The sequence below is a fragment of the Patagioenas fasciata genome, chromosome 3 (assembly GCF_037038585.1).
Source record: "Patagioenas fasciata isolate bPatFas1 chromosome 3, bPatFas1.hap1, whole genome shotgun sequence".
In the NCBI taxonomy this organism is placed as follows: domain Eukaryota; kingdom Metazoa; phylum Chordata; class Aves; order Columbiformes; family Columbidae; genus Patagioenas; species Patagioenas fasciata.
Window position 1 is genome coordinate 30742091 of NC_092522.1, and position 27502 is coordinate 30769592.

The 27502-nt window shown below is 41.5% G+C and overlaps 1 long non-coding RNA gene across 1 annotated transcript; it reads left to right on the top strand.

Annotated features, from left to right (window-relative positions):
* The first annotated feature begins 3161 nt into the window (after positions 1-3161).
* LOC139827531 (uncharacterized) lies at positions 3162-26385 on the top strand. The gene is made up of 4 exons (XR_011738213.1): positions 3162-3241; positions 12746-12907; positions 25960-26090; positions 26308-26385. It is a non-coding gene; the product is annotated as an uncharacterized lncRNA (long non-coding RNA).
* The last annotated feature ends 1117 nt before the right edge of the window (positions 26386-27502 follow it).

A 27502-nucleotide genomic window follows, 5' to 3' on the forward strand; every position in this document is an offset into this window, starting at 1 on the left:
AGGCTCTCACCTGTGCTGGACTTATGACACTGGCTTTGCCTAGCCAGCACGTTGGTACTCTTCCGGTGCAGCGCCTGGTGGGATTTTGGGACCTGCTGTGAAGACAGCAAGGACTGGGTTTCAGCCACTGAATACAAAGAAAGAGTTATTCTTCCCCAGTGAGTCCCTGACCAGATTCGTGATACCAAAATAGCAGCAAGGTTATCTACATGTTAAGCAATGCCAGCATTGTATCTTGTCACCTAGGGTCTCCTTGCCATAACTGGATGTAGCAGAAATCTCAGCATGGGTACAAGATAGCTTAAAGGACTAATGATTAGTATGTCCTATGCATATATGCAGGGCTGTGCGATAAGATTTTTCAGCATCCCAAAGAAATTCCATAATATGCGGAAAAATCCTGTCCGCTCCTCATCCTGCCTCTCCTACAAACAAGGGTTATTAGAATTTGAAACTCTGTTTCAAAGGACACTTGCAAGAAATGAAAAACAGATCTTGGAGGCCCTGTCTGTGTCTTGAGTATTTTCCCCTCAGCTTGAAATCATTCTTCCTATAGTTAAGAAAAAAAAAAAAAAAAAAGGAAAAATGGCAGTAGAGGACAGAGTCCCAAACTTCCATTTCTGTCTGATAATGTTACATTCATTGCCTCATAATGGCTTGCCTTTATTTTCTGTTCACTCTGTGTTATCTACTAGAAACTTGTTTACTATTAATTATTCACTAGAGCATTAAAAGGCCAAACTAGGTCTACAGAAAGAGTCCTTGTGTTGGATCACGTACCATGTCCCCACCTGCTTCAGTGGATGCCTCACCTCTGAGTTCAGCAGCAGGCTCCATCAGAGCACCGGTGCCTTTGCCTGGCTGCCTCCACCTTGTGCCCATCTGCCCTGTCTGCAGTGAGCAAACCTGTGCGAAGCACCAGCCGGTGGGAGAAAGACTAGGCTTGGAAGAAGGGTAGTGCAATCCCTGACTTACCCACTGGAAACCCCTTACTCTCACATCCAGGAAAGCTATATCTCACCAGTCACCTTTAATGTAATCTGTACTAATGGGTATTTTTTTTTTTTTTTTAAAAGTCTCTTTATTTTACCCGTAACATCCATGTTTCTTTTAGCTACCATAGCCACCATGGATCTCCTGTCTATTCTTCATCTCATGATCTATCTGTTGCCTCCATTTTTCAGAACTCCTAAAAAGCTGTGTGACAAACGCAGATGACCATGAATGTTGGCAGGACCCCTTGAGACGCAATGGGTGCCTGCTAGCAACATCCTTTGTTCTCAAACTCGTGTGTAAGCCAACCCACAGGAACTGCAGTCAGCAACTGTGTGGTTCACGATGGCACTAATAAATAGGAATTCATTTCAGTAGGCAATGATAGCAGGTAATAGGACTCCCTGAAACAAAACCAGCTTGAATTTAAACTATTTATTTATTGACAGATTGGTGGATTTGTTTACTAGTGATCTAAAGGGCAGCCTCTCATATTTTGAGCCAAATATTCAGTAAGGTGTCCCTGTGGTGTGGTGGATTTGCTTTTCATGCACCTGCTATTACTGTTGTTTCACTGATAAGTAAAAGCAAAGCTTTTCTCTTCCAAACAGTTATTGAATTACATTTGTTTTCTCATGCTTTTTACTTGTCCCTGGAAAAGTTCTCAGGTTCACAGGCTTAATGCCTGAGTGATCCATGGAGCCCCATTTCCTGCACATTTCAGTGCTCCAGGTAACAAAAGTCTTCTCTCTCTGGTCTCTGAACTGGAAAAGCTAACTGTGCCCTTCAGAAAGAAACCCTCTTTTGTTCCTACTTTATTACTTATGACTAACAACATTATGAAAGGTTTGCCGTTGTATCTCTGTTCTTGCTTCTGGACTGTATCACAGTGTGCATTCATGCTATGCTCCCAACCAAACATGCTCTTCACCTTGGACTGCATGGCACACACGATGCTTCAGGCAAAATTCTCATTACTTTCATGAGATTGTGTGTCCTCAATACTCCAGATAACTCTTCACTGCTCAGGGAGGATTCCCCCAACAACTTCAAGGGTGGGTTTTGTGGAGAAAAGGGTGCAGTTATTGTCATTGCATCTGCGTAGGGCAAGAGTTATCTCCAATTCACTGCTGTCTGGAATTGCTTGATATTGATTCCTGTAAATTGTCTTATTTGTCTGAGGGCTGCCCAGATGAACAGCAGACGCTTGAGAACTCTAAATAGGAGTCAGCCACAGAGTTCAGAGATTAATCTGTCCCTTTGGGGTGCTGAGCAGCCAGCAATTCAAACAGCTCGTTGTAAGAGGCTTAACAATGCAGAACAGCTGATTTCAGATTTATCCATTGAAAACATACATTCATGTTGTTGGATGTTGGAATAATGCTAAATCACTTTAATCTAAACCACATTTGATTATGACTCCCACAGTTTAAAGGGCACTGAATTAATCTTGTGAGTAACGGAGTTGCCTTGTAAAATACATTTGTGTGATGTTGTAAGAAACTTATAAGAAACTTCACTATGAAGGGGGCAGCTCTTTGAACATGTAAACCCTCACTGTTTAGAAATATATAGTTGTTCGAACATGAGTCTAAATGCAGCAGAATTTGACCAAACTGTTCCTCCGCTTTCCCATATTTTAATGTGCTCATCAGTGAATATTTATGTATGAACCCTGTAGTAAGTGCAGTCGTCATTTCTCAGCTGTCTCCAATTGGCAGATCGATGAAAAATTTGGTGTGCTCCCACTCAATTGAAAAAAGTAACTAACAGGCTGCTAGGTCATTTTCTCTCAACGTTAATCCATCATTATCACCTGAAGTGCATTACTTTGAAGACTGAAGAAGGTCCATATTTCAATTTAAATGATGCCTAACAGGTATAAGCCTGACATTTTCAGTTCCCACTAAGGCTTAAAGAGCTGACAACATTTTATTTTGCTGAGAATATATCTTTTTCTCCTCAAGGATTTTTATACAAAGACCTAGCAGTAGGCATGCCTTTATGCTAACCAGAGACAAGTCTAGCTAGTGATTCAGAAATGCCTTAATTTTGTAGGGCTTTAAATTATCATTGTATTAGAAATAAGATTTTATATATTTTTAAAATTTTTCTTCTCTGTTAATTCAAGGTTTGTTTTGTTTTTCCCTTGGTAGATAAGGTGCCTCCTTTGTTTGGGAAGGAAATGCAGGAACCTGGTTTTGCAGCAGCCAGATGGGCTTCAACCTGGACTTGTCATCTAATAGAGGTAAAGGAAGGCAATAGACCCTTCTGGGTGAAATGGCAGAAATTATCTCTACAGAAATCCTTTTGGAAGTGTAACATGGGTTCTTCAAACTTGCTGTGGACCAAGTTCTGCTCTGTGTGGGCATCAGGACTGCCCGTAAACAGAAGGACTGGGATGATGCTGGTACCCTATACCCAGAAGGACTTTGGAAAGGGATCCCACTTTACCAGAATATGCTCAGACCTTCCTTGCCTTTCCCCCGTACACACATACACACAAATGCATGCCAGGCGTAACACAGTTGCCAAAGGTTGAGAATGTCAGGTTCAGTCAGGTCTCAAGAACTTGCAGATGTTTCAAATCAAAATGTTACCTTATAATAGGAATAATGAGGTGTTTGAGAGAATATTTTGGTCTGTACCATTTGAATGGGAAAAATTATCTTTACTCAGGCATCTGAGCATCTTCAGCTCAAGCTTCTTCCCATAAGTTATCTGGAGAAGAAAGCTGGTGATTTTTCTCTGAAGATAGGTATAATTTACTACCTGAAAAAACGTCTAGATACACAGTAAGGTATTCTGAACAAATGTTGAGCGATCTGTTCCCAGTGCTGATGGGCTGGGGTGCAGGCACTGGTCACGGTATGTACCCCACAGGGCCAGGCAGCAGGTGCAGAGCCATCTGTGGTAGGAGGAAATCTGGGGAAATGTACTCCCAGATGCACTTTCTTTCACCTTGGGCACTGCAGAAGCATGACTTGCGGCAACCAGATGGACTCCAGTCTGGATCTGTCACGTAGGGAAGATGGTAGCTTCATTTCAGAGAAAGGAAGGAGCTGCAGCTGTTAGAGACCTGCTGCCTAAAAGGTCGTGGGAGAAGATGGAAAGCATTTTTACACAGCATCCCGCTCTTCTTGGGAGAGTCCTGGGCCACAGCTTTTGCTGGATGTAATTCACTCTCTGTTTAACTTTGAGGATTTTTTTCCTCCTCACTCTACCACTCCTTAGAGAATCTATCTCATGCTGGGCAGTTTTGCATAGTTAATTATTAACTATACATTATTTCAAAAAATGTGCTTTTAATTCACTTCCTTTTGTTTATTTTATGAAAAAAAACCAAACAACTTTTCACCCAATTATAGTGTTTCCTTTACTAACAGATTTTGCATGAGATACTGGTTTTTTATGGGAAATTACATAGCTCACTAACTGCCGGAATAATTGGTATCCAACAGTGCAATCAAATAACAGCCAATAAATAAAAGGAATTTTAAGGTACAAAATCTTCATTAAGCCTGTCTCCCAAAATATTCAATTTTTGGATGCATCTTGCCAGCTCAGCAAAATCTAACATACCTGCTTTGCCTGAAATGTTTACCCATCAGAACGACTTATTCCTATGTGTAGCAGTATATTAAATATTTTAAACATACTGTATTAATGCACTGACCTTTTAAAGATTATTCTTAAAGGAGACTAATGAAGACGCACACAACAATAACATTCATAAACAGAAAGGCTGAAACGGGACAGGCAATTGAGCAGGAATACCAGGTTAGAACCTGGAAATTTGTGCAACTTCTAAAGAAGTTACTGACGTATACTTTCCTGTATTCTACAGTCTATAAAACTTCACTAATCCCATTCTATTTTCTCTGCCTGTCTCAATTTATACTGCATTCCTCAGTGTGGTAGCTTAGCCTTATTGTCTCAAAGCATTATATCTATTCAGATATATCATCATTAGGTGATAGGTGGCCTATAAAAATAAAATTCAGTAAGATGAATTTGTGGCCACATATTTAATGGTCTGATTTTTATGAGACATTATGAATTTATTTCCACTGCCTTTGCTGGTGGTGCACATTAGCAAAAGAGCTGATAATAAGTACTTAAGACCATTTAAACATAGAGATGGAGGGAGAGAGAGACATATAAACATATATACATGTTTAGGGACATAAATATGTACAAATCGAGATGATGGCCTTTGAAGAAAACTGTGGGCTGCTCAGAGGATGAAGTAGAAGGCCTAGTAAAAGGGGTCAGGTTTAGGCTTGAAAGACGGCATTTTGTATACGAGGAAAACCATGGATTAACGATATCTATGTATATGTATAAACACATATGCACATATATCTTTAGCTCAAAATATATCTTTATTTCCTTGCACTGAAGGCAGAAGACCCAGCCAGGCAGGTAACATTGGCCAGACTTGTACTAATGCCCCAAGTGCCTGCCAAGTGAAAATCTGCTGAGTCTCGTGTAAACCGGGTGCTCTAATCTCTGCTTCCCTCAGCTGCATTGCCAGAAAAGACACACTGCTCTGAGCCCCTCTTTCACAGTGTTAGAGCTGAGACCCTCTGAGGGAGTATTCATAGATACATCATTTCTATTCTTCCCACGTGTTTTAAAATCCACGCTCCAAACCCCTGTGCATTGTCCGTTTCTGTCCATCATTCACAACCGAGTGAACTGAAGGACTATGAATAATGATAATGTGAAAAGCAGCAGGCAAATGTAACCTACAGCAATGCTAAGTGGGGAGCAGCATCTCTGACTGGATTTGGCTTGTGTTTATATGGGTTACTATTAATAATAAACAAGAGTCTCTACTCCTTTGCCATATGATAAGCATCATGTTCAGTATAGAGTTTCAAGATTTGGATCTGTCATTGAAACCTCTGAAACAATACATACGTGACGAGATCTGAACCATCTGAACTGTTGGAAATACAACTGTGCTGCAAAGTCCATAGCAGAGCCAGGTGCTGCTGCAATGGGAGCAACTTTTACAGGCTCTCCAGAGGAAAAAGGTCACATTGGGCCAGGGTGGTTTTCAGTACTCAGCTTTCCTTCGGTGATATTGTTAGACAGAGAGAATATTTAAACAGGGTTTATGGCAGCTGGTAAATCAACTGCCTTGAAATGATATGTATAACAATGGAACCAAGGAAAGACTAAAAATATAATCCCTAATCTAAAGCATCTGACATGTTTTCTGGACAGTAGTTTGGTATTACCCAGATGTATGCTCACAGAGCTGTCTATGCAAATCAAAAGCATCCATCATATTGAAAGGAGTTTAATTACGAAAGTTTTGCTTTTCTTGTCAAGCTTTAATTTCATTTATTTCTGATTTCACACCACTTAGCCTCTCCTTTTAAATTACTTTCCGTGACACGTCTATCACTCTAAAGTTACGAGAATCATGAATGCAAAAGAACACAAAGCTGATTCCTAAAGATGGAGACAAAAATATTCAAACCCCTATGTTTCTAACGGAATGCATTCCTTAATCCTTGCAATGTTTTTAATTTGTGAATTTATTAAAACAATGAGTGTTAATGAGTATGAGTACAGTGATGTGTGTGTTGTCAGATCCTGAGGACACTTGAGATCTACCACCCCCAGCCCACAGTGCGGCTTGGACGGGCTGCTTCCATAAGCCCTAGTATCTCTGCTTGGTCATGTCAAAATGCTGATCAGCTGTAGTTTAAAACTCAGAAGCAGTGTCATGCTGGCTTTCTACAACACACAAGCAGTAAAAGTTGATAATTCCAGGCTGTTTACTCAATGTTTTTCTGTTGCACAGTTTATATTGATACAACGTATATTTAGCTGTGGCCCTGCTCATTCGATACCTTTAAAGGATTGATTTCATCCACAGAAAACCTTGAAGACTGTTGCACTTGGCTAAAATCTGTATTCCTGTGACAGCAAAGTGCCTTAATGGTGCCTTCATCCTTTAAACAAACGATAACTACACCAACATTCTCTTTTAAAATAGCTATACCACTTCTGCATCCAATCATTTTCAATTTAAGATGCTGCTAAAGACTCCCTTTCAAAATTTTAGGTTAAAAACCCCCTTGCTATTAAGTCAACAATATGAAAAAAAAACTAGTGTTAAGCAGTTCTGTTGTGCTTGCAAGTAATCATTTGCCGTGCTGGTTTGGTGAGGGATGTTGGTGCCCAGGATCTGGGCCCGGCTGGCACTGGAGCACCCGTCCCTACAGCAGCTGCAGAGAGCGGCATCTCCCCCTGCGAGGAAGGACAACAGCAGCGTGGAGGGGACGGTGGCCACGGTCACCTGTAAAGAGAGAACAATGAAATAGTACTTGGTTGTTCCCCTGCCAAGTCTGGGAGGTCTTACTTGAGATTTCTAAACTTTGGCAAAGAACTCACTGAAGGCCACCTTTTCTTAACATAAAAAAATTGTGTAAGGAGAAAGAATAATTATTTATACGCATGCAATATTATTACTAGAAAAAAACATGCAGGTTTTCAGACTCTCTTCAGAGTTACGTTGTTGATGAGTTTTTCTAAATTTTTTTTGCAAGTGTGACCTATTAGGAGTACACCTCTTCTCAGGCAACCCTCATCATCACTGTCTACCAGGACCTTGCTATCTTTAGTGCCGTAGAGGAAATACGAAGCAGCTGTAATTAATAGATCTGAATTTATACACCCACTGCAGAATCCTCAAGGAGTTAGCATTTCCTAGTGCTTCTGCTCTGATTAGTTAGTGTATTTGCAGCAATGCCTGTTATCTCATTTTTTTCTGACCTTGAGGAACTGACCTGTTGACAGTAAGAGTTTATATAAATTAATTTTTTTGCTTCTTAAATTTTACAATAATGAAGGGTCTTATTTATAACTAGTACTTTTAGAAAAGTATAGCCTTATGTAGACTTTAGGATGCTTCTGAATTGTTTTGATATCTTTGACTTGGTGGTCCTTACCTGCAGTTTAATAAGTATAAGCGGGTAGAGGATTAAGCAACAAAATTATGTGATGTTCTCTTAATAACTGATGGTCTTGCGGTTCAGTATATTATGTTTGTTACAGCATGGGTTAAGCTGGTGCATACAGAGTGATGCAGGAGACCGTGGCATCTCATAAATATACATAGCTTTCTTTTTCTGGGTACCTAGGGGAACGCATTTACTGCATGCTGATACAGGAAGTGCTGGATAGTCTACAATATAGTGTAATAATGTTTCTATATTAATTTTCAGCCAATCCTAAAGATTCAAATTTAGATTATTGTTTCTTAATCTTGTTCTGGCAGTAACTATTCTTCCTGTGAGGTTTCATATTTTCTAAGGCATTTTTTCTCTTTTTCTCCTCTTACTTAATATTCAAGTAAGCTTATTTTAACAGTGCATTTTATTTTCCATTTTGTGAAAATGTAACCAAAGTAGGATGAACACAGGTTTCAGTTCTCAAAAGCTGCTGAGAGCATTTCACAGCACAGCAATTTGAGGCAAAATCTTGGTTTTGTAATGAAAATACAGGTACTACTTCAAGCAGGGTTGAATGGTGCAGCTATCCCGATAGGTTTCTGGGTAAGTGGCTTCTTAACATCCACTCCAACCAATTCCTCTGAATAGTTAAACAGAGCTCAAGGTAGCTTTAAAATAGTGCAAAGTGTTACTTTTGCTGTGAAGCCTTCTTCCGAATGAGAATCTGTTTCCTTCAGAATAGTAAGGGGAAGACTTCAGCCTGCTTTCCCCTCTGACTCCTTACTTGTAAAATAATTGTTTTAATTAACTTCTAATTTTAGTCTCTCCTTTAGTTTAGTGCTAGCCATTGCAACTTAATATAGTATGCTTTTATTACTACTGCTTAACTTCCTCTGCCTGATTTAAAAACCTGGACAGGTGGTTAGCCACCATTTTATGAGCAGTTAAACCATTTAGCACATCACCACTAGTTTTGCATTAGCACCAACCCTGGGATTCATTACATGGTTCAACAGTACAGAAACCTAATGCATTATGCCCCAGCAGGGTTTACCTCAGGCTGAATTTTGCCTGATTTTTACACTGTGTATGGATGTAAAAAGTCAACAGTCTTGCAAGAGGTGTGGTTACATGAGGCAGCTCGTCTTTGGACCACTTGCAATGAGTCCAGTTAGTGAAAATTGCTGAACTGACACTAAATCGGAGTCCTCCATCCACTCCATGAAGGTGCAGATGCAACCTGCATGTCTGATGTGCAGCCCTTGCTGGGAGGTTGTTTCACCATCTATACCAGACTTGTTTAGGGGAGAAGAAAAAGAAGAAGAAGGAAAAAAAAAAAAAAAAAAGAAAATATTCACATTCTCTTAATCATTTGCCACCACACACACCAATGAAGCTTCCAGCAGTTGCTGCTAACTTCTGAAGCGGTGTTGGTCATGCAGATACGCAGCCATTAGAAATATGAGAACCATCTGGTTCCTTTCTCCTCAGAGAGCAAACTGCTATCTGCCAAGGTGGGCTGAAGTCAGATGGACTGTTTCAAGATAAAAGGCTTGTTTTCTTTCTGTAGTTTCTCCCAGCCACCCGAAATAACTGCATCTATTTATTTTTCCCCTGCTGTTACTAAGTATAGCTATATGATTGTAACCCTTTTAGCCCTCTTTTCTATCAGTTTGCCCTTTGCATTCCCTCCCTTTTACCATTTCCATTTAATTCCAGACCAGTTCAGTATTTGCCTCTGAGTAAAGCAGTGAAATAGCTACATAGTCAAATCTACAGTAAAGATTAATCTTGTTCTGTGACTTAAATTTTAAAGCATATTTAATAGTTTAAGAATGGCGGGGATTTTCAAAGAGAGAACAGCCTCTTAAAGGAAAAAAAAGGCACAATTTTGAAAGACTGCTGTTTTCTCATAGATTTCTACCCCAAATAGAGAGTTTTCTAAGGAACAAGATAACTTTTCAGGATAGCCTCATTTTTAAAGATGACTGTATGGGTAATCGTACATGCAAATGTGGTCAGTTTGATTGAATTTTTTTCCAGCAGGAAGTTTAAAACTTGCAGAATCCCCTTTGGGACGTTGGGGTTGAACCTGTCCCACCCTGAGGCTCCTTTGTCTCCTGCCAGTGCATTCCTCCTTCACCTGGTAGCCCCATTTTGGGAGATGGTTGGCCAAGAGTAAAGGGAGGGTTGTGGGACAGCAGTAACGCTCCCTGTCAACCTGCTCTTTGGGGAAAGCGTGAACTGTGTCATGCCCAACTTCCAATAAATTTGCAAAATAGAGAATTGTTTCTGGCAAGCAGAGAAACAACAGTTTATAAATTGGAAATACATATATTGACATCTGATTTCTTGCTGCTCAAACATACTTTGGAGCTTCGTTTAGCCTGAGCTCAACTGCTGGTTGTTTATATAGGCTACTGGCTGTTTACATTAGGTCAATATACAGGACAGGCTGTTTATACCAGGCCAGCAACAAATTCCACAGCATGGTCTGTGTCTACTACTGCTGCTCTTTTATATGTGTGAAACTGGGAAGAAATAAAAAAATTGGCTCTGGAAATAAACAAGTAACAAACCCTCCTATGTATGGAGTATTCCCTCTTGCCTGAGAAGTGACCCGCACCATAACTTTTTAATGGTCTGTTCAAAAATACACAGTACGGGGAATTAGCCCAGCACAACATGAGTGGTAAATGATGGGGAAGAGCTGAGAAGAAAGTGAATGGTCCAATTTGATGTTTGTCTCCATCTACAGGGGGCACATAAGACCCATTTGTAAGCACTTCTTGGTCTCTACTGCAGCTGCAAACACATGTTCATAGTGCACTTCACTTGGGGTGTAGCTGGTTCCAGCTCCACAAATGTAGAGACTCCTATGTTTAGTTTAATTCAAGTGTTTCTCTTCTAAATGACTTCATAGGTTGCTCTGACAGGACTATGTACAGAGCTCAGGTCTCCCACCCTGGCTGAGCAACGCTATTTGTATCCTTCACAACACTGACAAATATTTGCAACGCTACTAAAAAGCTTCTTGGCTGCAGATCGGTGGGTTCCTGCAGGGCTGTGGGAGAAAGTGGGTTTCTGTCCTGCTGCTCTCAGCAACGTCCCTGTTGATCAGAGCCATCAGGGTCCATCCCTATGGGATTCATCCCAAAATGAAGGACTTCTCAAGCCCTGACTCCCCATTGACCACTGTGGAGCTTCTCCTCTGCTCCTGCACTTTCTCAGAAAGGGTGCTGCCAGTTGAAGGGAAGAAAGGGGAGAAAGCTCATCTTTAACCTGCTTATCTTGCTGGTCCCAGCAGATCTGTCAAGAAAAGTGCTGACTGTCCTGATGCTGCAGGGGAACTGAGCATGGATTCTGGGAGATCAGAAATCTCTCATTGCTTCTGGAAAATGTAATCTTGATGCTTCATCCTTCAGATCTATGTATATATTTTTCCACACCCCAGCAGTTTTGTTTGCATTTGACTTTAAACGCAAATGCATTTTGACTTACTTTCGATTCTGTGCCTGCAGCTGCCCGTGTGCTGTCCCAGCTGTGATCGTAGGGAGGAGTGCAATGAGAAAGGACATAAGGTTGAGAAACACCCATCCCTAAAGGCATTATTTCACCTACTGCCAGTCAGCTAAGTGAGTTGAAGCCAGTCAGTTCTGTACCCTCAAGAGCTGTCGGAGAGAAGAGGCATCTCCCAAAGGCAATTCTTCCAACTAGACACAGAAATGAGAAAAAAAAAAAGCAAGCATCAAAGTAATGTCTCATCCCACCTCATCTATGGACTAATGACTACAGAGGAAGCCTAGATGCGTAGCTTGCATTAGACGCCTGAGCTGTCTGTGGCTAAGGTGAAGGCAGAAGAAACCCATCTCACCTCTCCCAGACTTTCACAAGTACTCAGGTGCACCAGCCTCACTGGGGCTACCAAGTAAGACAGTAGCAAATGAGGTTTGTGAGGATGCATGCAGAATCTGAAAGTCTTTCTTACTAGTAAGTCACATCAACTACTTCATGCGCCCAATCCTGTCACCAGGGTCACCCAGAAACTCCCCAGCCAAGCTCCATGTCTGACAGATCTAATTTACCTATGTCTCTCTCTTTTTTTTTTTCTCATTTCCAGATATGCATTTTTGTACCTTTGTCATTCTGGATCAAAGATGAGTTATAAGGTTAATGATACATTTTATGAATCCATAAATTGCTCCAGAAGAGTGCAACTGGTTTAGCATAGCTTACTGTTTCCATCAGGAGCTGGAAGCCTACTGGGTCTCCCCATGCTTGCCCTCAAGCTGAGAGGTGATTTAATGAGCTGCCTCTGCTAAGGGTTGGCTTACACTTAATTCTGAACAAAAAAAATACAGCCATGCCACTTTTTCTGTTTTCCCTGCTAAAGTATCATTGGGGTGAATTTAATACATATCAAGGTTTTGTCTGGGTTTTATGTTTCAAGCGAGCCTTTCTCAAACTCCCCATTGTTACAATGCTGGGTCACAAGGCACCTCATTTGACAGGTCTCCTCAAGTACAGTATTTATTTCTCTACCTGCTCTTCTTGAGGCTGTTGCTAACAGCCTGGAACTCACCATCTCGTGTCTTTGAAATCTTCCAGTTAAATGGCAGAAGTGTTCATGAAACAGGCAAAGATGGACACATTCCTGATGGTTGCACAAGAAGGAACTGAAGCTCGCAAAGAAACAGAAGCTCTTTTGGCAGCGTTCAGCAAACTGTCTCCCATGAATAAATAACTGACATAATTTCCAACTTTTTCCTCCTTTACAGATGCCTCTCACTTGGCAGCTGGCCTCATCACAGCCAAGTCAGGAGTAGCAAAATCTCTGGATGATTTCAGCTGGCCGAAGGGTCAGGAGGCTGAGGCTGAATAGCTGGATGCTGCAGCATGCTGGAGGGAGCAGGGAGCAATGGCCACTTGGAGATGCCTCTGTGAGTTAAAAGGTTCAGTCTGAACTTGTTTAAAAAGCTTTTCTTTGCTTTTTGATCTCAGGCATGGATGCACTCTGTGGGAATCTGCTTCCAGCATTGCTTTGCAAACTCCCTTTGCTCATATTTCATCCTAAGGAAAGCGAGCTGCGTGGTACGCTGCAGCTGTATAGGTCAGGTTTGGGGAGATGCAGGGTGTGCATCCAGGCAAATCGATGCTTGCCAGAGGGAATGAGGTGGCTGTACCTTTCTTTTCCTCTCCCCTAAATCAGCCCCCCTCAGCCAAGGCATAGGCAGGCTCACACTTTGGGAAGGGATGCGGTTGTGCAGCTGCCAGGATTGCATCCATTCCTCAGCCCCCACTGACTCCATAGGGGAAGAAATGTGGCCCTTGCAGCCTGTATTGACCTGTAGAGGCACATGCACACGCGAAGGAGGAAGAGTAAAAATCCCACTCCAGCATTTAAGCCTCAAGTGGCAGCCCTGGCAACATGTTGCTCATGGTATTTTTTGTTCCAGTGGCTGAAAGTGGGTAGGAGCAGCACACAGGCTCGGGGGAGCACCTGCTTTTCTCAGAAACTCAGCGCCCATCCCAGTAACATGATGCGTACTGGTGTCAACCTCAGGGGATGTCTTCTGCACTGTGCAAGACTGGGCCTGCAGCTCACACACTGGCCTATTGGGTCAGTGTAAATTTGGAGAAATTTGGGATTTGAAGCACTGTAAAGCTGAAGCAGTAATTTGCCCTTACCAAATGCACTGCGGTTTGATCCTGTGCCTGCTTGTTTAATGTAATGACTGCGCTGGTTTTCTAACAACAACTTTAAATGCCATTCATCAATAAATCCATTGGGCTGCTCAGCTTGTATTACATGCTGCTGATTAACTACCATTAAATTAGCAGTTAGTGTAATCAGATATAAACATTCCTTTGTGGCTAAGCTGTTAAACTTTTTTTTCCTTTTTACAATTGCGTGTAACACATGTCGGCACGAGGCAGGCATTACTGCAGCTAAATTACGTTTGTGGGCTCCAGAAACGCTTCTGGTGCTACCAGGCTCGTAAACACCTACCTGGCAGGGAAAAGCTACAACTTCTGCCCCAGAGCACTCAGGGTTTAACGGGATTCGGCATTCTACAGTGACTGAATTTATTACATAAATATGTGCATGGGCCATGGACAAGAGATTGATAGGAGTTCAGAACTGATTTGCTGCTGTTCGCTGCTGATTTTCACCCTGGATCATGTTATTAATTGGTGTAAGTCAGCATCCAACTAGTTTCAGGGGGTCATGAAAGAAAGGTAGATGTTTGCAGCTTAAGAGGAGAGGGATGTGCCTCCGTGTGGCTTTCAGCTTCAGGAGCTCCATTTTTTTGTGTCAAAAGTGGATTTTGAGTTTTCAAAAGGAGACTTTTCATAGGTATCAATTTGTAGAGTAGAATTAACTGTATTTATTTTATATGTAGCTCTGCATTCTCTCCATTGCTAGGCATTTTTCTCACTCTTAAAGATTGAAATGAAATACACAGCTGCAGCAAAATACTCATGAACCATTTTCTTATACACCTGTGCAATACAGAATATAATGAAATTATTACTTGATGTTGCTATCTCAGTGACAACGTTAAATCACAAAAAAATACCAACCAGCAAAACTGCTCCAATCATAGCCTTCCATTCCCTCACAATGAAAGAAAATAACTAGAGCTTGCAGCACATCCAGAAGATGGATAAACTTATATTTAGACCCAAAAAAAAAGGCTGTGGAACAGAATTTTTTAGATGTCTGAGTGGTGGGTTTTTTTGTCTGTATTAAATCTGATGATGTTTTTATCATTTAGATATCACTGTATTAACTTATATGCTTATCTGCTTTAGATTATACTTGCACATAACTAACCATAGGTGAAAATTTGCACCAACAGATATTGATCTAAACTTCCAAGCTGGAAACTGGACTGCTAGATTAGCTGTTTTTTAAAAAATCAGTCTTGTCTCTTTAAAAAAGCGTAACACTCAAAACATTCTATTCAAGTTGCTGGGATTTTTTCCCATTTCAGTTGTACTGTTTGTAAATACTATATGGATTGTTACACTATGATAATATGTTGTCATTCTCTCTCATGGAAACCTGTAATTTCTCCAGCTATGTTCAGACTGTTTTCCTGAGCTGTCAGTCTTGAAATGAAAGAGAATTCATCTTAGCTGTGTGTGTTGTCTTACATTATGTTTGACAATTTGCAAAACTTATGATACTTGGGTTTCCAAAACCTAATAGTGGGTCACTCTCCAAATGTATTCTCCCTCACTCTGAGTATGAAAAAGGGGAATTTTTACGGCTGCTCTTAATATTTTCTTCAGGAGTGTAAACCTGTAGAAACTGGATTAGTATGTTGACTCCCTCAATTAACTTTAATCTAATATCCTGCCTATTTAAATTAGTGTAAACATTGGTGTGTAGGGTTAAGGGAAAGAGTTGAACTGAAAAAGATTTATTTAAGGATTAGTGTAGTAGCTAAATTAGAATTAAATCCAGGAAGTAAACATCCCAGCAATGCAAGCTGTGGGAAACAAGAGACCACAGCAAAGATCAGCGGTTTGAAACAATAATGTGCCACCATGGGAAGAGAAAGGAAGAAGGGGAGAAACAAGTAAATCAAGCATTACTGTACAAATAAGACTCTAAGCCTATTACTGCCACACAGGTTGTGGGGAAACTCCCAATTAAACGTAGTGGAAAGAAACTTTTATCCTTTTCGTCTTTCTCCTGGATTTGCTTGGTTTAAATATGTTGCAGACCGAAATACACACAGCAATTAGAATAAAAGGATAGGATAAATCTGTGGAAGAACCCCTGAAAGTACAGAAATTACCAGACTTGCTGGCATCAGATTTGTTACATCTAGCGAGGGCTTATTAGAGCCTTTGGATGAGAAAATGAGTTAAAAAAAAAAAAAAAAAAAAAGCAGCTTTGCTATTAGCCACCACTAGGAACCAAATCTGCCCAGGACGTAAATGCATGGATATTTTCTCAGGCTTAGCAGAGATTTTATCCCCATTCTGTCCAGCAACGCCACAGCAGTTCATATGGCACACTGGCTGCATGCAGCAGGCCAGGGCTCGCTCGGCAACACCGCGCTGGCACAGAAACGTGAGTGTGGAGCCCAGCTCCACGTCGGGCTGAGCCTGTTCCCACGCTCAGTGGCAGCTTCAGAGCAACTGTGCAGGCTCCCTTCTCATGTCTGAAAACCATCCAGGGGCTGCTCCACTTGTATCTTTCTCCTGTATGAATAGCAAGGGTTAAATCTGAGCACACTCCTAAATGAAGCATCTCAGGCTCCAGGAGTACTCTACATGCTGGAAAGAGACGACTCTGCTCTCAGGCTATGGGGAGCTGCCTTCCAGATTTCAAATAAAAGTGCTAAGCCTGACTCCGGGTATTTGCCTGGGGTAATATGGCAGAAGGGCACTCTGGCTGACTAATTGATAAATTAGATAAGGCCTTGTTAATTCGATAAATACAGTTTTAACTGGTTTTCTTCTTATACATCCAGCAGCCTCAGCAATTACATGTTCTCTTTTATTGTCAATCTGTATTGGCAGAAAAATTAGCCCATCACTATAGTGCTGCCAAAAGGAGCAGGGGCCCAGTGTTAAAGGAGGTTTTGCCCATCTCGAGCTGGTGCAGGACATCAGTGAACGGCCCATGAGGAGCCTGAGGAGGAGGAAGGGCTAGAGCTGCGGGTGCCCAGCTGGTAGGGCAGAGCTGCGAGTATGCGTGGGGCAACCTCTTCCAGCAGAACACACAGATTGCTTCCCAGCCACGTATATAATTCATTTTTGCAATTGTTTTGGCAGTTTCTTTGAGCCTTCTACCCCCAAAAGACTGAAATGATCCAGTCAGCTTATTCCAAAGGAAAATGTTGGAGTTTCAGCTCCTATGAGCTAGTGTCTAGTAAAAGGCAGGCAGCTCAGTATTTCATCTTTCTGACTAAAGCAGCTTTTAACAAGCTCATTCTTGGCAAAAGGTTTTGGACTTAACCATGAGTGAAATACATCATGTGTCTTAACAGCATGCTTCGCGTGAGCTGCCACTCTGCTTGGCAAGAGATGCAAGGAAATACTGGTCCAGGGGTGATGTGAACCCTCACAGTGTGTCCTCCAAGGGGTTGGCAGGGAGCGGGGGAAGTGTCCAGCATCACTCTTCTTGTGACATCTCCTCAATGGACAGGTAAGATAGTTTACAGGGCTGTTACTTCACAGGACAAAAAAAAAAATCCACAAATTAATTTTCCTGGTTTAATCCTCATCACCTGCTTGCTGAGCACCCCGTCAGACAAGCCTTCTGCAGTCTCTTTGGGTGGATGTGGATAGCAAATATGAATGTGACATCTTAGTGTTTCTCATCTGTCTTAAGAAAAACACAGCGACATCAGCAGTATTCAAAATGCAGCAAGAAGATCTCTGAATAAAAGCTCAGCTGAAGAGTTTGTTAACAAACCTCCCCCGTCCATGTAATTCAAGCTTTCTCCCTGCCTCACACCTGTTTCAGCCAAGCTCCTTGGGTTTAGAGCTTCATGTTCTTTTTAACGAAGCTGTTTGACCAAGTCCTCAGTTGAGGGGTGCTGCTGTGGCCTCAGGGTGTGCCACCGCAGCAGCTTGGGTGATGTGTTGGGGGCAGAGGGTTTGGCACCCACCCTCGGGGCTGGGAGACCCTCCTCTGCCCTCTGCTCTGTTCAGGCAGAGCCACCCAGCCTGAAGCTGCGAGGCACTTGACTGTCCTCATGTCTCACCATGTGTGCGGCAGAAAGCAGCAGGTATGGAGAAGGTAGAGGGTCAGGCATATGTCCATCCCTAATCACCATCTGCTTTAAGGGTTTGTTGCTGTTTTTCATGGTGTACAGTACCTCGCTCTGGCAACAGTGCCTCTGAGCCAGCTATTGATATCTTCTTCAAGCTAAGCAGATTTGCATTTTTCTGTCAATGTAGGACTTAAGTATTTTATGAGAATCTTTTTACCAGATGCTGGGGAAGAAAGGTCTTACTATAAGCATGAAGTGGACCTAGTCTGTTCAGAAAGAGCAAAATCTGTCCATAGAACAATTTAGTGAAGTACTACAGTAAAAAAAAAAAAAAAACCAAAAAACCACTTTGCTTAATTCTGTTATCTTGGAGTCCTAAAGAGTTGCCAGAGACCCCTTAGTTTCAAATGGAGTATAAACAGAGAGCTGAGAGCACTATTTCAAGGCTAAGACTGCCCCTAGAAATTAGGTCTGAAGGGGTCTCAGCTGGAGCATTAACCCTGAGATGTTCCCTGGGCATGTTGGGCCAGTCTGGACCCATTCGCTGGCATTCTGACAGGCCCTTCAAGAACATTGATATTGGGACTTTATATTATTTAGACTAACACAGTTTTCTGCCTTTACCAGTGTCTGCCATCTCACCAGCTTAACAGTAGCTCGGCAAAGGGAAGCTTTTGCTTTACAACACTAGAAACCTTAAGTTAACCTGGCAGCACCAACACTGCTCAGTATTTGCTGGTGTTGGTTCCTCACGCAGCTGCAGCAACACTCGTGCTGGCCAGAGGGAGATGGTTTAGCAGCAGTGTGGTGGGGTGGCTGGGGCAAGAGAAGGCAGTGCTCCCGCTGTGGCTGGGCTTGCCCATGCTGATCTACAGCAATTGTGACAGCACAGCCCTGATTCAGGACCCATGCAACGCAGTGGGGCTTTTACCATTGACATCTACAGATCAGAGCAGGTCTTTAGACAGTATGAGTAGGGAAAGATCCAATTTACTCATGGTGTCTTACAGCCCATCGCATTAATCCTATGTATATAAAAACAACGAAAGAAGATTGTATCCGAGTAGTGGTTTCCTCCCCTTGTTTAAATAAATTCAGCTGCTCGGCTTCTGAATTCCCCACCAGAGCTCCACATCGGCCAGCCCTGTTTGTAGAAAAGTCAGCAAGCACGTTTCAGCCAGCGTGGGGTATTAACGTAGGAAGCCAACGCTGGCTCGGTTCTCCTTGTTCCTCTTACTGGCTATAGAGTTTCACAGCCTGGGATATTAGTAAATATTTATGTTTAATTACTTTCACTTAAGAAAAACAACCACAGCCAAGAAAACTACAGAGCAATTTAATGGGTTTTAACTTGCCACACTAAACCACCTTCTTAAACATAATGAATTATATGAAGTCATCCGGTTTCAGACTCTCTTAAAGAGGTAATTTAATTCAAATAAGGTTGCAAATTACTAGCTTCAGTGTCTGAAAACATTTATAGTGCCAGTAACTGTTCCATTGCCCTGGGTTATTCTGCAGCCTGAAAGACAATAACAAGCTAAGCTTAGCAAAGCGTGCTGTGGTTTGCTGTAGCTGATAGATGAAATTGCTATGTTCATTGCCTCAGGCGAGAAGCACCGGGTTAGTGTGTTGGAGTCTCCTTTTACGTAAGAGGGTTTGGGTTAAAAGAAGAACAGGAACGTAAACATAGCATTGGCTGCTCAGCAGCATCATTTTTGAATCTATTTCACAAGAAAACAGCCTACAAAAGAACTTTGTGGGCTTCTTCCCTCTGGGTCCTAGCTACCATGCTGCCTTTCTTATATACAGTGATTAGGCTCAGGAATATGTCCTTTGGTCCATGGTTACCATATAATATAAAGGCACTTTTGTTCTCTGGCACCACCATGGAGCTCATATTCGGGGAATATACAGGGCTACTTATGCAACTTTTTTCCCTGATGGGTAACTAACAGAAAAAACTAAAGAAAAAATACCCATACTCTTCCACCCAGAGATCCCCAACTGCTGAACTATGTGTAGGATCAAGAACATCCATCAGGGTACCTTTTCCCTCATTAGACAAACTGTTAGCATTGGTTCAAGTTTGGCGGTTCTTGCCACAGGGCTGTAAAACTGTGAGGCTTTCAGTGTCTTTTAAATATCCTTTAAAGTAACTGCCTACTCTAAAGCTCCTTATGGGGTTGGAGGGCTTTATTTGCTTAGAACAATTGCACACCTTGTGAAAAAGCTGTAAACCAAATCCCAAGCTTGGTTCTGCCAACTTTCCGAAGGTTGGTTGCTGAACTTGTGAAGGCTGCTAGATGTCGATTGCCAAGTATGTAGCCTGTTTGTATGTTTATCAACACATTAGACAGAAGATGCACAGGGAGAGCCCCAATATTCTTGATGTTTCTGCAAAGTTTGATACACAGCTCACATTTTACAACCTTGCTTATCTATTATGGGCACATATAATGAATGCAAAAATGAGGAAAGATTAGAAAGTGCTGCAAGTGTCTTAAACAGTCCACATATAAACACAATGCCATCATACTTTAACTGCTCATCGTGACTACCTGTGAATATCATACTTTGCCAACTTTTGAAGAGGACTGTGAGCACAGACAGCATTCAGTGCAACTAGCTTTGACTTCAAAGCTTATGGTGTCCCAGTGAAATTTCAGTACAAGGTGGTTTGACAGTAAGTTTTCCAGTCATATCCTAATTCAGATACTTTTTCCCATCATTTAAAGTCTTGACTGAGAACATGTTCATTCCCCCTGATTCATATTTCAGCCTTGAAGGAATTCCATGCATTTCAAGTTGACGCATTGAAAAGTGAACCTCTGATCGTTACTTGCATGGGTAACAATATCAGCTTTTGGATCATTTTAAATCCTTGAAGATTGCTTCACAGAATGGCAAAGGATTTCTTTTCAATAACAGATTTTTGGGATAGGGACTGTTTCCTTCCAGGAGCCACAGAGCATCTGGCTTCATGGAACCATAAGCTTGCAGGCTCTGCAAATCCTGTGACTAGTAATTTGGTCTGATTTCAAGTTCTTCACTTCCACTCATATCCAGCTAGCTCTGACTGCTAACTGATTATGTGCTTTAAAGTTTTACTCTCATAATACAAAAGTGAGCCCTGGGAGAACATTGCTGAACATGCTCCGTGAATGTATGATGTGTTGTTTAAAATTAGGCATGTACAAAGTTGCTTAGGTGTTCTTACAGAAGACTTCTGATAGGATTAAAAGTGAACACAGAGCAATGGAAAAAACTATTCTTCATTAGAACGGATTACATTTAAACCTTTCAAGACAACTGATATTTCTTTCCTTTTAACTCAAACTTGAGTCAGCTGTTCAACAGAGCTCAGAGATTATTTCTTGTCAGGACCTATCAAAAACCCCTGAGATCACTAAGGCACGTTTAGCATGAAATTTTCATTGCTCTCTATGTTGCATTTTTACTATGTCTAAAAATCTGTATTAACTTCTAGGAGAACTAATTTCATTTAAGGTCGTGGTCAGTAATCAGTCTGGAAGTGAAACCATTAATTTTAATGCAGTAAGTGCATGTACACATTAAATTTTATTGCTTTGTCTGAATTTAAAAGAGTGAAAGTGGGGCAATTTCAGGCCAGTGTAACATTTCAGGTGCCTCTACTTTATTGCTCACCTCTTAGGAAAGAGCTCAGCATTTCAAACTTTTAGTCTTGCATGTCACTGAAATAAAATGGAAAGGCTTCAGGAAGAGTTGGATCAAGCTTTTGTACTACACCACTTATGTCTGAGGATCCTCTCACCTAAGGATATATCATCTGTAAAGTGCACAACAGACTTGACAGTGTACTACCATTACAATCAGTAACAACACAGATTTCATGAGTTCTGAAATTGGCTACCCAAGCTTGATAAATGTAAAGATCTATTGAGCCAACTATAAATGCATTAAAGAAAGTATAAAAATAAAAGCAGAACCAAAGCCAAGAATATTTTCATTTTTTCAAAGGCTTCCAAACATTTTATATGCCATAAGATCATATGCAGAGTCAAGGCATCACATTTCAAGTTAAAGTCAGACATTCAGCTGTAACTTTGAATGTATGGGTTGGAATCAAACACAATATTTTCACATTACTTGAGTTTAGACTTTCTTTGTGTTTTTATGTTCCTGTTCAAAAGAAAGGAAATCCCTGATACCAAGACCAGTAATCTGTGTTCTGAGCCAATAAATCCCCAGGGAATTTGAAGCAGGTAGTTTGTAAGAGGCCCTTTTCAGAGTCTGAAAAGCAATGGGTGATATTAGATGGATCTTAATGAGAGTTGCAGGTGCTCAGCTTTTAGGACGAGGTCATTTCCCGTGTGTTGGCACAGTGACAAAGATGGAAGATTGAATAGTTCTTCTAATTCACAACTCTAATATATACTCCTTAACTGGAAACGGCTGAAAAGATACCTTTGGAATGCTCTTGGTCCCCTAACACATCCTGCACACCGCAGCCGAGTCTCAGCATCATTAAAATAATAGATGCAAATAAGAACCTGCTATCCAATAATCAACAACATCTCCTTTCCCAACCCTTATCTTTTGGTTACATGTTTAAGAGAGATGTTCTGTTCTTTGGCTTTGTTGACATCCTGAGTGTGGGGAAAAAAAAACAAAAACCCTCAAACAAACAAAAACCAACCAACCAAAACCAACCAGCAGTGCTAATACACACCCTTGTATTTAATTTTAACAAGAAAAACTTGCGGACACTGGAGAGGCTGAGATGTCTCTTCTCAGACTTTGGGGAAAGCACCATTTTGGCAATATATCCAGCCATTGTCCAGGCCTAAAACACCATCTAAAATCACCTAAACATCCCTGTTTGTCTCTTGACCTGTTTGTAGTGTCACAGATAAATGATTCAATTCAAATTCCCTTGAATAAATGTGCAAATAAGACCAATTATTTACATTTCAAATGGATCATCATTAAGGTTTCAAGCTGTCAATAGGACCAGCACAGGAAAATGTTGTTATTAGACCTGAAAGCCTTTGAGGGAATGTGTGAGAAGAAAGGCTAATATCAGGGGACCAGTAATCTGTTCCTAGTTGGCTTTTAATTCCACTTTGCAAACATGAATGATCTTGAGTGCTGAATGAAGAAGCAAACTACAGAACCTGCACTATGTGTTTAAACTACAGCTGGCTGGAATACTATATGCCTGAAGGCAACATTTTTAAGTTCAAAGGTAAACATTTGGGTTTTTATAGAGAAAATTAGTTGTACAGCATATTTGATTTAGTATACCGCTACCTAGTCCAACTTGTAATTGAAATGTATTAAAAAAATAACTCAACTTCCACTGACGGTATGCAGTTTCCTAGAGAGCCACATGCTTGCTAGTAAACATCAGTCCTCTGGGCCAGGTCTAGAAGACAGAGGTCAGAACTTCTATAACTTAATATTTTTCAAGGCACCCTAAAGACTTCCTCTTACCTCCCCATGTAAATTGTTTACAGCCTGCTCCAAAGAGGAACTCCCTTGCAGGACTTTGACCATGCTTGTAAACTGATAAAAAACCTCTCCCTGGAAACTTCCGCTGCTGAACCTCACCATAATATTTTATAGTCTTCAATCCTAAGTGTATACACAGGGATCCTTTCTGGTAAAAACAGAGGCAATAAATAACGCTGAGCAAGGAGAGGTCTATACATTGGACATTATTAAGGAGCGATGGTGACATTTTGTAGTTCTTGCTGTTGGATTAAAGGGGTAAAGGGAGTTTTCTAATGCTGCTCCAAACTCCAGCACACACTGACCTGCAAAGCTGTCACATAGCATTGGCATGCAATTTTGGACATTTTAGCATGGCCTCTAAGATTTTATTTCTTAGAATTGTGGGGCTTTTTTTGTTAAAGTAAACTTTTTAAAAGGGAGGAAAACCTATGCTGCACAATGAGGTATTGAGAACCATGTGTTCCATGGTACAGAAAGATATGTTATGATTCTTATCTTTGTGAGACTGTGAAAAAATAGTTCTTTGTCCTCAAACTCATTAAAAAGTTATTTAATAAAGAACTTGAAACCATTATCAATATTTACAAAAGAAATGCTTGAGAGCTGAGTTATGTGTTTTGAAATTCACAGAAGGCTCAGTGCATTGAAGCAACAATATATGTGATAGGAAGTATAGCTGACATTTTCCAAATATAAAAACCAGATGATGGAAGGTTTAATTTCTATGAATTGGAGCAGTAGCTGAGAGCCCACTAATCTCTCAGGAGTATTTTCAGCCCATTGGGGTGCTCAAAGAATATAGAATTTGCAGCATTTCTGGAAAAGCAGTTGAGATAATGTGATTTTGCTAGATTCAAAGGTTGCTCCAGTCTTTGACCTACATTTGAGGACTAAAACAGTTTTTAAGGTGTTTGGGGTTCGTTTGTTTTTCTTTCGTTTATTTCTTTCCTGAATAACAGCTTTTTTTTTTTTCTAAATTCTCAGGGAAAATAGAGCCAAATCACCACAAAATATTTTATGAATAATAAAGGGCTTTTTTACAAAAGTATACAGTCTTTCTACTGGCAAAGCAATGCTGCTGACTTTATTGGCTGGTATCTATTCTGCTTTAGAGAAAGGTGGGAATAAAAAGCCCCCTGCAAAGTGTAACCACATTTGCCTGAGAGTACTTCCATAAGGCATCTGCAAAATGCTGTGAGAAAAACACCTCCACAGTGAGATGTAGCCATTAACCACCTCCCTAAGCAGCTGAAACCTTCAGAACCTGAAAAATCCTCAGGAATCCTTTGAACCTGTAACCCAGAGGTGCCCAAACCCCCTGGGCAGGTCAGTCTCTAGCAGCCAAGGCTGCGAGTCCCCGGGTAAAGCCTGACTCTGCGGCCACCCTGGGGCTCAGCCGGCCTGCAGAGTGCTGCTGGGCACCTCTCTGGGCTCTGAGACTCCCTGCATTTATTTTCCTAAGGTTGACATCAGCAGACTGGCCTTTAAATCCACTTTTTGTGTTGTTAGGAGATAAACCTGCCACAACTGCTGGAAATGTGTGTGCTGTGTGTCTCCGCTTCTTCTGTTCATCATTTAACCGGGGAATGATTCTCAATTCTCTTACATAGCAGCTGATAAAAGACAAACAAACAAAAACGACCAACCAAACAAAAAAACCCCAACAGATTACAGCATAATTTCTGTAAAAGTTTTTAATACACATTCTATCATGAGTAGTGATGATGGAGGGAATTCCACCTTGTACTATCTTGTCAGAGTACCCCAGTCAGAGGTGAGGGACAAGGGACAAACTCTGACCAGGCAATACCGGGATTCAAGTATGTTGGTCTCCTGGATGGCAGGACAATCCTAACCACCAGGTTACACCATGAGGTAGCAGTACAGAGCCTCAGTCTCTCATCTTCCACAGGAACCACCTCCTCAGTGGTGGCTGCCCTGACTCAGGGAGACAGAGAGGCATCTCCTTTTGGCCATAAGCCAGGCACGTACCTCTATATTGCACTCTATACTTGCTGACAAGCTTAAGTAGCTCTTTTCTTGGCCTGGTCGTTGTTCTGATCCCCATCGGTAGGCAGTTCTCCCTCTTGGCTCCTCTAGCGCACAACGTGAAGATAAAAATCCTATGAGTGACACAATTCTATGAAGTTGGCTGTTGCAATGCCAAGGTGCCTCTTCTACATTTATAGCCCCAAGAACCTTGGTCTAGTCTTATACCAATGACACTCAAAAGTAAGAGATCAGTACTGAAGAATATCAGGATTGGAATCACAACCAAAAATGCCAAGCACCATATTATACAGTCATAACAGCTACAGCCTAGGGCACAAGCCCTGCTCAGGCAGAGCGGCATCCCATTGCCCATGTACTTACCATTACTGCAGGCCTATTTATCTCTGAAAATTCTCATCTGCGGTCTACACACACAAATATTCAGTCACCAAAAGTAGTTACATGGGATGTTCATCCACATGATGTGTGAAAACTGTGAACTGTTTCAGAGTACAGATCCCGAAGGGCTTTTAAATACACTGTCTTTAGCAGGCAGTTGGGTTTTTATACACGCTGCAGTGTTGATGTTGTGTTTTTTCACCATGTGTTTACTTCACTGCTCATGCTATCAAGACTATATATTTCCTACACTATAGCAACAGTTGATTCAAAAATATTCAGGCAAGAGACAAAAAAAGGTCACCTACTTTACTTTTCATTTTTAATTACACTCCAAGGACTTTAAATCTATTTGTTAGCAGGCTTGAAAATGGTCTAACTGGAATGAAGAGATGGCAACAGGGCCACTGAACAGACGCAGTGACCAGTGTCACAGCAGAAGGTGAGAGCCTGACCACCAAGTGCATTAGTTTTCCCGGAAGTTTCCGACTTGGTGAGTATTCAACCAATATACTAAGGCTGAGCTTCAAGCAGTAGTTGGATGAGGTCTAATCCATACATCTGGAAGCAGTCTGTGTATCACAGAGAATACGTGCAGAGGGGGCTGTGCTCATATTTGTCCCATGTGTTTGCTTTTATTTGATTTTGTATCTGGGTGGGAAAGGGAGAGAGGAAATTCTCTGACATTTTCACATGCCTTTTTTTTTAAGTGACTCTGAGAAACAATTCAAACATCTTGTCTGTTCAAATGAAAAGCTGTAAAGTGACCTGACATCTTTTGTGGATGCAGTCTTGGGTAGGAAGTACCACATTCCCATCTCTAAGAACCGCTACTGTGATTATCTTGCCAGCATCTTTGGCGGTAGAAACCAAAGGTGCAGGAATAAATTACAGATCCAGAGTTTCCTCTTTGCCATGTCTTCGTGAACTGGTGGACAAGCAAGAAATTGTCTTCTGAGTACAAAATACTCTGCTCCTAATCCTTTCCATTACTCTCTGCTGCTGGAACAACTAAGATTCAGAAAACATCCTTCTGTGCCTCTCCAGTCTGCCTGTTGTATTTCTGTCCTGATTTTAATACAAAATTGTTTGGGCCCCCTGAAAAGCTACTACTGCTGCAAGGGATTTTATGGCCTGGAAAAATATCTGCATCGCCATCTCCTACAACAACGTATAAAAGCTCACAGCTCCTGAAGCTCTTCAAGACTATGGAAACAGAAGAATTAGAATAAAAACACCAGTGGTGATTAATTATGCCTGGATTAACAAAATGCCAGCCTTTGCTAATTGTTCTGGGAGCCATGAGGAAAGGAATCAGCATTGCCCTGCTGGAAGTGGCTCGGTCGCTGCAGCCCTCAAAAGCCCGGCGGAAGAAGAGGAGGAGGCGGAGGAGGCCAGGGCTGAGAAAGTGCCATTTTCTCTGCTGGTAGTCGCTTCCAGGGAAATGCCAGGGCTTTGCCTCAGCAGTTTGAAGTCGAATACTTGAGTTTTAGCTTTTCTTGCTTTAATGCTGCAGCTGCCCAGGGCCATGGATTGTCTGAGACTCTGGCCTATCCTGATTCCTCAGAACAAGATCCCAAAGCTTTTCTTTGGATGATACTCATGGAGAAAGTGATGGTGCTAATGGTAAAATACAGCAACCTTAAGCCATCAACCCCAAGCCATTCAGTAACCTTCCCATTTGCATGACTGTATGCTATGCTCATGTAGTATCGTACTTAATTGCGAATGTTACCATGATGTTGCCTGAACATTTTGCTTCCCATAATAACTCAGTGAGCCATGGCAAGAGAGAATTGTGCCCCAGGCTCAGCAGAAAATACAGCACATACCCCCACGCTGCAAAACAGCTCCTTTCCAACCTGATCCTTGGCAGAACCCCTGGTTACACGTGGTTGGACCCCA